Here is a 12,967-nt window from a genome sequence, read left to right as displayed (position 1 = left end):
GGGTAGTGACCCGACAAGATATGAATAAACGGAGGCAAGATCAGTTCCTTTGTGGCATTATACCAGACCACCCAATAGCCATCTTTCTTAGAGCCCAATTGCACTCTCAAGCACCAAAAGAATTGGAGGCCCTTATGCCTATGATAAGGACTCAAGAAGAGGAAATGAGTTTCCACACTGTGCGTAAGTCTGGCGAAGCTTGCATAGGTAAAAGTGAGACTAAAAAAAAATTAGAAGACTCCAGAAATGCAGATTCTTTGTTGAAAGAGCTTATGGAGAACGGACTGCCTGACCAAGTAAAGGCTGAGTTGGAGAGAGCAAAACTACCTGTAAAACTCCAAAATACTACTCGACCAAAAAGGAGTTGTTTCACTTGTGGAGAGATAGGCCATTTCTCAAAGGATTGCCCCAGCAAAATACATTCATATGCTGGTGATTTTTTGGGAAGCCTTACAGTCCCTCAGAAGAAGGGAATGACTGATATTTCCTTTGATTTATCTGAAGATGATGTAGCTGGGCCAAGGTCTTTTATTGGAGTAAAAGTTTGTAACATTTCTACACAGGCGCTGTTGGACACTGGATCTCAGTGCACCATAATCTATCGTAGTTTTTTATGATACTTACCTTAAACATCTTAAAATCAAGCCTCCCTCTCAAATTGATTTAAGAGGTGTGGGTGGAAATAGGTGTGCTGTTGATGGAGTTGTCACTGTAGTCATTAGTATAGTCCAGTTACATACTAGTATGATATACCCCATGAAAGTGAAGGCTTTAATCTGCCCAGAAACCTGCAAAGATTCCAAAGCCCCTATAATTCTAGGGACCAACACAAAATATGTACAATCTTTGCTACGGAAATTCATGATGGAGGTTGGGGGGCAAGACATAGACAAGTCATTACACCCAACTTTACGTCAGGAGGTTGAAAAGATATCTTTGAGACAATATGCTGGTCAGTGCTACAACCGTTCTGCCGGAGTGACCTACATTTCCCCAGGAGGGATGAAAGAGTTAAAATGTTTGGTGGTGTACCCTGACGGCAGACCCAAAGAGGACTGTTTTATTCTTGAAACGCCAGATGAAGAAGCAACCAAGCAGGGTTGGATTTTGGTACCTGAAATCTTACACAGAAGAAAGGATGGGCCTCCACCACAGTGGCTAAGTGTTAAGGTCCAAAATTTGGCCCCATACCCTGTTGGTATTGATTTTAATCAGACTTTGGGATATCTTTATCCAGTAGTAGACTCATCATTGGCTATTCGTAAATGTTTCTCTCTCTCAAAAACAGAAACAGAAAAACTACAATTTAACTTTGAAGGATCTACAATGCCTAAAGAGGCATGTGAGCAGTTGCAGAAGGCTATGAAGGCCCGTGCAGGAGTTTTTTCTGCCGCAGAAATGGATGTAGGACGTTCAAAACATATGCTTCATACCATTCGCCTAACAGATTCTGCCCCTTTTAGCGAACGCTCTAGGAGATTGCCTCCTCGTGATGTTGAGGATGTTCGTGCCATTTTGGCTGAGATGGAAAAAGCTGGAATAATTGTTCCTTCTCGCAGTCCATGGGCTTCACCCATTGTAGTGGTTAGAAAGAAGAATGGGTCTATACGTTTGTGCATTGACTATCGGACTCTCAATCGAAGAACTATACCTGACCAATATGACCTACCTCGAATTGAAGAGATTTTACATTGTCTTAATGGCAGCCGCTGGTTCAGTGTTCTGGATCTGAGATCCGGCTATTTTCAGGTAGGGATGACTGAAGAAGACCAAGAGAAGACAGCTTTTATTTGTCCACTAGGATTCTATCAGTTTACACGGATGCCACAAGGGATCTGTGGAGCTCCAGCCATATTCCAAAGGCTAATGGAACGTACTGTGGGAGATATGAATGGACGTGAGTGTCTTGTCTATCTAGATGACCTTATTGTATTCGGTAGTACTTTGGAAGAACATGAGACAAGGTTGCTGAAAGTATTGGATCGTCTTCACGAAGAAGGCCTAAAGTTAAGTCCGGAGAAATGTAGATTTGGGCAATCATCTGTGACCTATGTAGGTCATGTGGTCTCGGCAGAAGGGGTGTCTACACACCCTGCTAAGGTGGAAGCAGTAACCGCATGGCCACAGCCTAACAACATTGGTGAACTTCGATCATTTCTTGGATTTTGTGGATACTATCGAAGATTTGTGAAAGGATACTCCCAGTTAGCTCGACCCCTAAACGACTTGCTGAAACACAGTGAAGATGATCCTAAAAAGCCACTAAATGCAAAAACTCCTTTGGGAACTCGGTGGACATCAGAGTGCTCCAAAGCGTTTGAGAATTTAAAGAAAAATTTAACTGAGGCACCTGTCTTGGCTTATGCAGATCCCGAGAATCCTTATGTGCTACATATAGATGCTAGCTATATGGGTTTGGGGGCAGTTTTACACCAAGAGTACCCTGGAGGGTTGAGACCTGTTGTTTATCTAAGTAGGAGTTTGTCTAAGAGTGAACATAATTATCCAGTCCACAAGCTTGATTTCTTGGCTCTGAAATGGGCAGTAGTGGATAAACTCCACGATTACCTTTATGGAGTAGAATTTGAAGTTCGAACAGATAATAATCCACTTACCTACATCTTGACTACAGCAAAGTTGGATGCAACCGGTCATCGGTGGTTGGCTGCACTATCAAATTACACCTTTAAGTTACGTTACAAGCCAGGGCCTAAGAATATAGGAGCTGATGCAATGTCCCGACGACCAGGACTACCAGAACAAACAGGTGATTCTCAACGGGAAGAAATTCCTTCACTTGGTGTGAGAGCATTCTGCCAAACCAGTGTCTTCAAAGACGAAACCTCTGTTTTTCAGATTTGAGAGCAGTAGATTCATTGGGATGTCATCCGCAAGCTCTGCCTGTATATTATTGTAAACCATCTGTAGTGGAATTAGCCAGATGGTCTTGAATACCTACTGAAGAATTAATAAATGCACAGGAACAAGATCCTTTAATTGGACTACTTCGAAAAGCTGTTCAAACTGATAGCCCACACTTACTGAAGAGCATTCCTAGGGAATGGTCCGGTCCACTAAATAGAGAGTGGGATAAGTTTCAAATTCAAGATGGACTTCTGTTTCGAGTAGTTAAATACCACAATCATCCAGATCGAAGACAATTGGTGTTACCTGCCAAACTAAGAAAACTTGTTCTGTCATCCTTGCATGATCAGCACGGACATCTTGGGATAGAAAAAACGTTTGGCCTCTTGCAGGATAGATGTTATTGGCCAAAGATGAGAGAGTATGTAGAAGACTACATTCATAAATGTTTTAGATGTGTACAGAGGAAAACTCTTCCAACTCGAGCTGCCTCTATGGATCATCTGAAAAGTGAAGGCCCCATGGATCTTGTTTGCATGGATTTTTTGTGCATTGAGCCAGATTCTCGTGGCATTGGAAATGTTCTTATTGTAACAGATCACTATACCCGTTATGCTCAAGCCTTCCCAACAAAGGACCAGAAGGCTAGTACAGTGGCTAGAGTTCTTTGGGAAAGGTTTTTCATTCATTATGGTCTTCCTAAGAAACTGCATTCTGATCAAGGTAGAGACTTTGAGAGTCGCCTCATTAAAGAAATGATGAATGTTTTGGGAATTAAGAAGACAAGAACTTCTCCCTATCATCCAGAAGGAGATGCTTTGCCTGAGAGGTTTAACAGAACTTTGCTAAATATGTTAGGGACCCTGCCAGAGTCTGAAAAGAGAACTTGGAGTCGTCAAGTAGAAGCACTAGTTCATGCCTACAACTGCACCCGACATGATTCCACAGGTTATTCACCATACTTCCTTATGTTTGGGAGAGAAGCGAGACTACCTATAGATCTCCAGTTAGGGGTGTCATCAGATGTAGTTTCTCATAAGAGTCACTATCAGTATGTCAGGCGATTGCAGGAGAGTTTACAAACAGCTTATAAGTTGGCTGAAGAAGCTACTGCTCGATTAAATGAGGCTAATAAACAATGATATGACAAGAGAATAAAACATCAGGATTTGCAACCAGGAGACCGTGTCCTTTTGCGGAATTTAGGGATACCAGGCAAGCACAAGTTAGCTCCTAGATGGAGGAATAGTATCTATAGAATAGTCAGACAATTGCCAGGTCTTCCAGTTTTTCAGATAGCAGATGAAAATGGTGTTGTGAAGACATGGCATCGGAATCATTTGTTGCCTATACCTCAATTCCAGCATGATGTTACATATCATGAGGACCAAGGCCCAAGCATGTCAATTAATAATGAATATAGTATCCCACATGAAGACTCATCAATTCAAACGGACCCTGAAATTAGATATCCATTGCAAAGAGAGACCTATAATGATGAGCATGCCTCCTCTGTTGCCCCAACCTCTGAACCTGATATGCCATCCTTCCCTAATAGTCCTATACCAGATAGGGAATCTCCAAACCCTATACATTATGATAGTAGAAGTCCCTATAGAGAGAAAAGACCAGCAAGAAAGAGACATCCCCCAAAGAAATTGACATATGATACACTAGGAAACCCTGGTTATAATGTTGAACCCTTGTTGCCTGCTCTAACATCTGCTGTACAATGTGTTTTGAAAGATGTATACCCCTAACCATAATTTTGACTCATGATGAATATGTGATTTTGTTAGTAGACTTGCTAAAGAAAATGTATTGATGTGTTGCTCTTGTACCCCTTGCTGGGGACAGCAAGTTTTTTTTTGTGGGGGGAGTATGTAAGGACCTTGCCCTTACCCAAGATGGCTGCTGTAATAGTTGTATTGAGGAAGAGAAATGCCATCTGGGAAGGGGGAGGAGTGTTAGTGCTGAGGAGATTTTCTTAGGTGTTAAGAGAAGTGTGGAGCTTGCACAGACTTTGAGATGGGGGAAGAAAGTTGCTGTTTCCAAGCTGAAAGAAGTTATTCAGACTAATGCATGGATTCCAGAGACAGTTCAGACATTGCTACATGTGGCTGCTGAAGACAGAAGTTGGAACCTTTTATTTGTACTGTGAGTGTCAGCCATTATCTGCTGTTTTAAGATCTCCATAACTTCATGTTAACTAAATGCAAGAGAAAAGATATACTAGTCATATCTGATGTGCTGCAGAGTTGTTGTATATTAAAGAGATAACCCAGAGAATATTCTAGAAGTTATTCTGCTTAAACAGTTTGCATAAATACACTAAATGGATTGCACAGCTGCATTACATAAGGAAGTAACTGAGTGTGATGTGCTGCAGAGTTGTTGTATATTAAAGAGATAACCCAGAGAATATTCTAGAAGTTATTCTGCCTAAACAGTTGCATAAATACACTAAACGGATTGCACAGCTGCATTACATAAGGAAGTAACTGAGTGTGATGTATATTAAAGAGATAACCCAGAGAATATCCTATAAGTTATTCTGCCTGAACAGTTTGCACAAATACACTGACTGGATTTATAAAGCTACATTACATAAGGGCATAACTGTGAGATTTCTGCAGCTGTTTGTAGTAAAAGAGTGACTGACTTTGCAGTATAAGGCAAGTGGATTGCTGAAATTCAGTAATAAGGTAGAGACTTATGTTATTCAGTATTTCTGAGGAGAAGTTTTCTTGAGCACTGCATCGATCACAAGCAGCGCTCTCTAGCTTCGTTCACAAGCAGCAAGGGATAATTACCTCAACTAAATTCTATTTAGTATATGAAATTGCATTGTACAGCACCACCTCAAAGTATTTTACAACAACAGTTATGTTATTATTTCATGAGCTCATGAAGGACTTCTGAGTTAAAAAAAGGTATACTGATGTCATAAGAAGATATTGTGATTAATATTATTATTTGTATTTGTTGCACTGTATGTTATTGGTTAAACACTTTATAATAATCAAAGCAACATTTTATTTGAAGATTTATTGTGTGGTTATTACTTGTTTTCTTTTTGTACTAAAATCTTATAGGACCCCACACCCTATTATTCTAGGGTGTCCCCTATAGGTGGAGGCACTGCGTCATACAGGCATCCCTTATATACCTGATTTCAACCCCCCTCCTACTCCCACTCTGCGGAAGCTTAGTTCTCATACACGAAACAGGTAGACAGCATTACACTATCACCCACCTCAGGGAAGGTCAGGAAAGGGTGTTACATATATATATATATATATATATATATATATATATATATATATATATATATACTATGTTAAAGCCCTTTGCATTACTTTTTTTCTAATTCTTGAGACCTCATATCTTTGAGCCCTTATAACTTTATAATGCAATTTTTTTATAAAATAATTTATCAGACAGTGTTATAATGAGTGTAACTCTACTTTTAAATGTATTTTTGAAGTATTTTGTGCCACTTTTTTGCCTTGCAAAACAGTTTACCAGAGCTCTGATGTCCTGCTAACGCGACGCACATTTAATTAAATTGCGCTCAAGCAAATGCATTTACTTTCAACTCGGAACATGCTGACTACTTCTGATGCACACGAGAAGCTGCGATAAACCGATTATCACTCACGCTCAACAGTTAGCATGTTGTTGATCATAATCTAGGCTTATGTGGTGTAAATCAAATAGTGCACAAACTGAAATAAATGATAACATTATAATACTAGGTTGTAACACTATAAAATATGGAAATGTTCAAAATACGTAAGTCAATGTATGTGTTTTTATGTATACTGTATTTGGAAAGCCAGAAATGGTTTGTGTGGGATTCACTGAGGTGTGCATGAATATAAGCTTGCATAATAACATACATATAGAATGGGGTTATCAATATTTCTTCTTGGTTTCATCACAATTTTTGCTTTTTGTAACATTTGTGTTTCAGTGCTAAACAAAAAACTTGTTTTGTATTTCCATTTTATATTCTTATATTCACAAGTGTTTGAGTGTGTTTTATATATATATAATATTTTAAATTTTATATAGCAACTGGGAAGCGCAGTCTATACTGTCAATGTTTCATATGTTGAAGGGACATTGTACTAAAAAATGCCCCCCCCCCCGTTCATGTTTTTACACACATCAGTGTTACCTGCTAGAGTACATTAAATTGTTTGCAAACATCACCTTTACTATTAATGTTTCATTTGAAATAACTGCTTTTCCTGTTGAAACCTCTACTTATGCTTAAAGAGTTAGTACATGAGTACTTACTACAGAAAAGCTATGTAAACAATAGACTTCAGAATAAATAACCCCTCAATGGAGTGTGGTAGAGATAGAGATCAGCCTTTTTTAAAGTGTGTTTCTGAATCAGCTTTAAATGCAGCAAACTCTTATCTGCCAAGTACATTGTCCCTTTAAATAGTGCTTTTATATTCAGGATATTTTGTTTTTCATTTAGTTCAACATACCTTTAAAGGGCAATTATAGTAATAATATTAGATGCTTTCATTTTTGTTTTTGAGCATTTTATTTTATCACCCCTTTAAAGGGGTTAAACGCATGGATAAAATACTGTTTATGACCCACAGAGCACTTTTGATTCTGAAAAGAAACTGAAACTTGTCATTTGTTATAAACTAGAGAAATAACAATTAAGGGCTAGATCACAAGTTCACTTGTTTACAGGTGCTCGATAAATAACCAGCCATTACCAGTGGCTGATGAATGTTACTTCAAGCTTGAGGTAGCAATTAGCGCTTCGAAAATTAACTAGAGATCTGATCTTTGATCTCAGATCAGATTAAATTTAAAAAAAATGTCCCCCAATTGGCCCCAAAATAAAATGTGGTGTAGTTTATTAAATATTTTTTTGAGCATTTTTATTTTTTTAAAATAACTGCACAAAACAATTATAAGGGCTTAAAGTGAGGGGAAAAAAACTGCACTGAAAAGAGCTTTTATATTTCGGTCAATGGGGACTGTGTTCTTAATATATATATATATATATATATATATATATATAATATATATATATATATATATATATATGTGTGTGTGTGTGTATTTGGTTATATACATATATTTATGTGTTAATATGTGAATATACACATATAAACACATAAATATATATGTATATATTCATATTCATCTGTATTTATATTTGCTGCCCATCGCTACGTGACTTACCCCCTTTGCTGCGCTAGGTTCTCTGCCTTGTCTCACGGCATAAGAACGAGGATCCCATTGGACCCCATGGAAGCACACTCTCGCGAGTGCAAAGCTTCCCAGCAATGCGAAAGCGAGGTTGCATTCGCATTGCGCTGAACCTGTAATACCAGCGCACATTTGCATGCACTGGTATTACTGAGTGGAGCAAAAATATTGCACCATTTTGCACTCCACTCACAATCTAGCCCTAAATAGATAAATCACAATTTTATACAAAATAGTCATGCAAGAAAAAAATTCCTATTAATTAAAGGGATATAAAACCCACATTTTTTCTTCCATGATTCTAATAGAGCATATCATTTTAAACAACTTTCCATTTTATTTTGATTAATTTGTCTTGTTCTCTTTGTACCAGTTTGTCTTGTACTCTTTATATCCTTTGTTGAAAGTATACCCAGATAGGCTCAAAATCTGCTGACTGGTGGCTGCACATATATGTATTTTGTCATTGGCTTTAAGCTAGCTCCCAGTAGTGTATTACTGCTCCTTCAACAAAGGATACCAGGAGAATTAAATTAAATAGTAGTAAAATGGAAAGACGTTTAATATTATATGCTCTCTCTGAACCATGAAAGAAAAAAATGTTGGTTTCATGACCCTTTAAGGGAGGGTGATCTATAAACATCAAGAACAAAATGTTAGCTCCGTAACTTTAACCCCCTTAAGTGCTCAACAACAAAAAATGGTCATTGTTCTATGATTTTATAACAAATAATAGGCCGACTATAAGACATATTCCTTAATAAAGTGTATTTCTTTTGTTTACATATTGTTCAGATGCTGTCAGCCTTGAATTTTAACATTTTTAATACATTCTCTATATTAAGTAATTGAATAGGAAATGGTTGAGAAATAGGCTTTCCGCAGAATAATTTATGTAAATATAAGTTACAGTGTTGTTAATGCATTTATACTAACACAATTGCATTAAATTACAAATAGTCCAGTAATGTTTAATGTATTAAATATGAATAGAATGTTTTTATTTATAAATATGTAAATGTATTGTTTTCGTTATAAGCAATGGTTAACCATGGGCTGCTGATTTTGTTTCTTAAATTGCATCAGAGGCGTAACTAGAAGCCACAGGGCCCAGGTGCAAGAATCTAAGAAGGGCCCCCACCACCCCCCCAAAAAAGTGAATTGGATGCATATGTTTTGTTTTTTGTTTTTTATATTTAACACAGAAAAAAAAGTGAATCAGATTACATGTCTGCAAAAGGAGGTACTCTGTGCTCACAGTCTGTGAGATGGTCTGACCCCTTATTACTGTATATAGTGACACTGTTTAACCCACCAGTACTGTATATAGTGAGATATTGACACAGTCTGTAATCTGCCAGTGAGATGGCTGGCCTGACCCTACCCGCCCCTGTACTTTATAAAGTGACCACAGTAGTCTGTGACATGGTCCAGCCCCCCCCGTACTGTACATAGTGGTACTGTATAGACTGACACTGTTTAACCCCTGCCCCCCCCCCCCCATGCTGTAGTAACAAGGTCTGTAATTTGCTGGTTCCACAAACATACACACACATACACATACATGCATAAATACACACACAGTCACATACATACATAAATTACACATACACATACATGCATAAATACATACACACATAAACACCAATGGGTAAAACAGAAACACTAACCCCTGTAGTCAGAGACACTAGTGAAGCATCATGTCATACTCACATATCAGTGCAGGCAGTGGCAGGTCAACGTTTTTTATTGTAGAATTTTTTTTTTTTTAAGCTGGGCCCCCACCCTTGGGGGCCCAGTCACAATTGCGCCCTCTGCACCCCTTGTAGATTCGCCCCTGAATTGCATTGTTTGCTTTAAAAAAACACACAAAACCCAAATGATTCAGATAGAGCATGCAATTTTAAGCAACTTTCTAATTTACTTCTATTATTATTTTTTTGTTCTCTTGCTATCTTTATTTGAAAAAGCAGGAATGTAAGCATAAGAGTCAGACAGTTTTTGGTTCAGACCTGGGTAGCACTTGCAGATTGGTGGCAACTGTTTTATGTTGGTTTGTGTCAACAGCAAATTACATAGAAGACATTCTTTTTTTCCAATCTTCTTTAGTTTTCTTTTTTAATAGCAATGTTCATATTGCGATTCTGTAAAACAAAAACTGGTTTTACAGATAGGTGTTAAGGCTTGTCCAGTCATCTAATGCATTTTATCTGACCCTCCACTTCTCCATACTGAATAATGTATGTGTTTGAAACAGGATGAATTTTTTTCAGTACTTGTAATAATGTATATACTGAACCGATGCACTGAAAGAGGTCAAAGACCCCAAAATTATGTGATGTCCTGTATGTACATGTATCTTTCTGGATTAAAAGACCACTTAACATGCTAGAATTCAATAATTGACACATATACATTAAAAAGACAATGCACTAGCACTTACTTTAAATTTGAAATGAGCAGTAGAATACTTTCTGGCAATTTTAAATGTTAATTCAATTTGCCCTCCCCTGTACAATGTGACTGTTGCCAGCCAATCACAAAATATATATATATATATTTATTTATTTATATACTGTGTACTTTTGAACATGATCAGTAGGATGTGGAGCCTCCAAAAGGGTGCATATAAAAAGAAAGTGCATATTTTGATAATGGAGGTAATTTTTATTTTTATTTGCATGCTTTATCTAAATCATGAAAGTTACATTTTCGCCTTCAATACAAAATAAAAATGAAACAAAATAACACACACAAAACATTGTACCATTTTGCCAGTGGTAAAGTTTAAACCCAAAGCAATGAGATATCTACTTTAAACTGAAGTTTGTTTATGTATAAGTACAGCATGTATTTTTGTTTAATTGTGTTTCTAAAACTTGCTCACCAGAGTGAAAACAGGTTTGCTTCCTAAACTCATAACAATCCTTTTGAAAAACTCATCAAATGGTTTTCAATAGAACTTCAGCATTAAAGTCTATGGAGCTCATGTGATACGTTCTTCTAAGAGATTGTGATCGACTGACTGCTTTGTGTTCAAATCTAAGAAAAATATTTACTAGAACCATCGGTTCTTTACTCTAGTGAAGGCAGAAGGTGAGCAATACATTTTGTCTTAAAAATGCTTTGTTGTTAATAATATTATGCCCATTGTTTTATATATTTAAATGAGAATATTTTAATTGAGCTCTTGTATTTATAAACCCTGTTTTTTTTTTTTTAGTTTAACTTAAGTAATAATTTTGGCTTGTCCTACACTCCCTAAAAGACACCAAAAATCTAATTCTATAGCTAGTTAATACTGCAAATCATATAGCTAGTTGAGGAAATTGGCACATTACAGTCCTTTTGTGCGCATCTCTAGGGAGTGTGGAACAAAGAACAATTTTTCTTTAAATGCAAAAGTTGTTTATCACCAAAGCTCACAAACATTCCTCATTTTGATCATTAGTCAAGTATGGGAGCTCTGTCTACATATATTTTCACCCATATCAAAAAGTAAAACCAGGAACCACAAAAAATACTCTAAAAAATGACTATGCCCCACCTATGCAAACCCCTGAAACACCCTGTTCAGACCCAAAAAATACTGACTCAAGTGTCCCCTGCAACTCTTAAAACTCTGGTCTTCTAATTGTTAAAGATATAAATGTGGAGATAATCTAAGACTTTCCTGTGTGGTTTTTGCAAACAGGTAAAAACAGTGTTAATGACCATATGGAGCAAACATTTTTTTTACCAAACTAAAAAAGAAAAATTACAAGTGGCGTGCTATTACAAGTTAAAAGTAAAATGCTTGCTTGTGGAGCAAGTTATGGAAAAAAACCTAACACATCGCTTGTGCACTAATCGGACACCGCATGTGAGTTATTCCTATTTCACATTCCAATGTTCTTCACATAGAATAAAATGTTCTTTATATATAAATATATATATATATATATGACTAATTATTTTAAAAATATGGTATATATCTATACCTATATATCTATATACAGTATATATATATATATATATATATATATATATATATATATATATATATATATATTAAAATACTAAGAACACACTCTACTATGTGAAGAACTATGCAATGGAATTTAACACAGCATATACAAAGTAAAAAAAAAATGATAATACAGCTTTTCATTTTTTAAGGTATTTGAGTGGAAAGGGCTCCACACACACACGTATATAAAAACACACACACACACACACACACACATACATATATACATATATATATATATATATATACATACACACACATATATATACACATATATATATATATATATATATATATATATATGTGTATGTATATGTGATGGATACCACGGATACCCCGACTGGGTAGCTACGCCAAACTGGTCCTGCTTCCTCCCTGCCAACTGCAGCTATGTAGCTGGCTAGTGACCACAGCCTGTAGCCACCCCTGATGCCCGACAGCACCAGTACTCAGTGTCCCACCCTGTGGCAGACTCCAGCTACCCCGACTGGGTAGCTCTGCCAGAGGGTTCTTACTGTTCTTCCTTTGTCTGGAACAGGCTGCTATGTAGCCCAGGAAAGTGATTTTAGCTGGAGCTCACCCAAATAACTAGACAGACTAGCATTCAGGTGAAATAAGAACTGCTTTATTGCATAGAAAACACAGCTTTTATACATTTCCAACAAATAGGGTTTACTTACTACACAAATAGAAACAAATATTATGCAATGAGACAAACATCAGACAATGGTTAGTTAAACAAGATTCTAATCACATCCTGACTTACAAAAGGACAATGGATGACTCACACAATAACAGAAAGACACTTCACACCTAGACTAGATAACAACAGGGGTGAGGTTG

This window comes from Bombina bombina, chromosome 5, assembly GCF_027579735.1.
Source record: "Bombina bombina isolate aBomBom1 chromosome 5, aBomBom1.pri, whole genome shotgun sequence".
Lineage (NCBI taxonomy): Eukaryota > Metazoa > Chordata > Amphibia > Anura > Bombinatoridae > Bombina > Bombina bombina.
The sequence above is the reverse complement of the archived record's forward strand: the minus strand, read 5'-3'. Positions refer to the sequence as shown.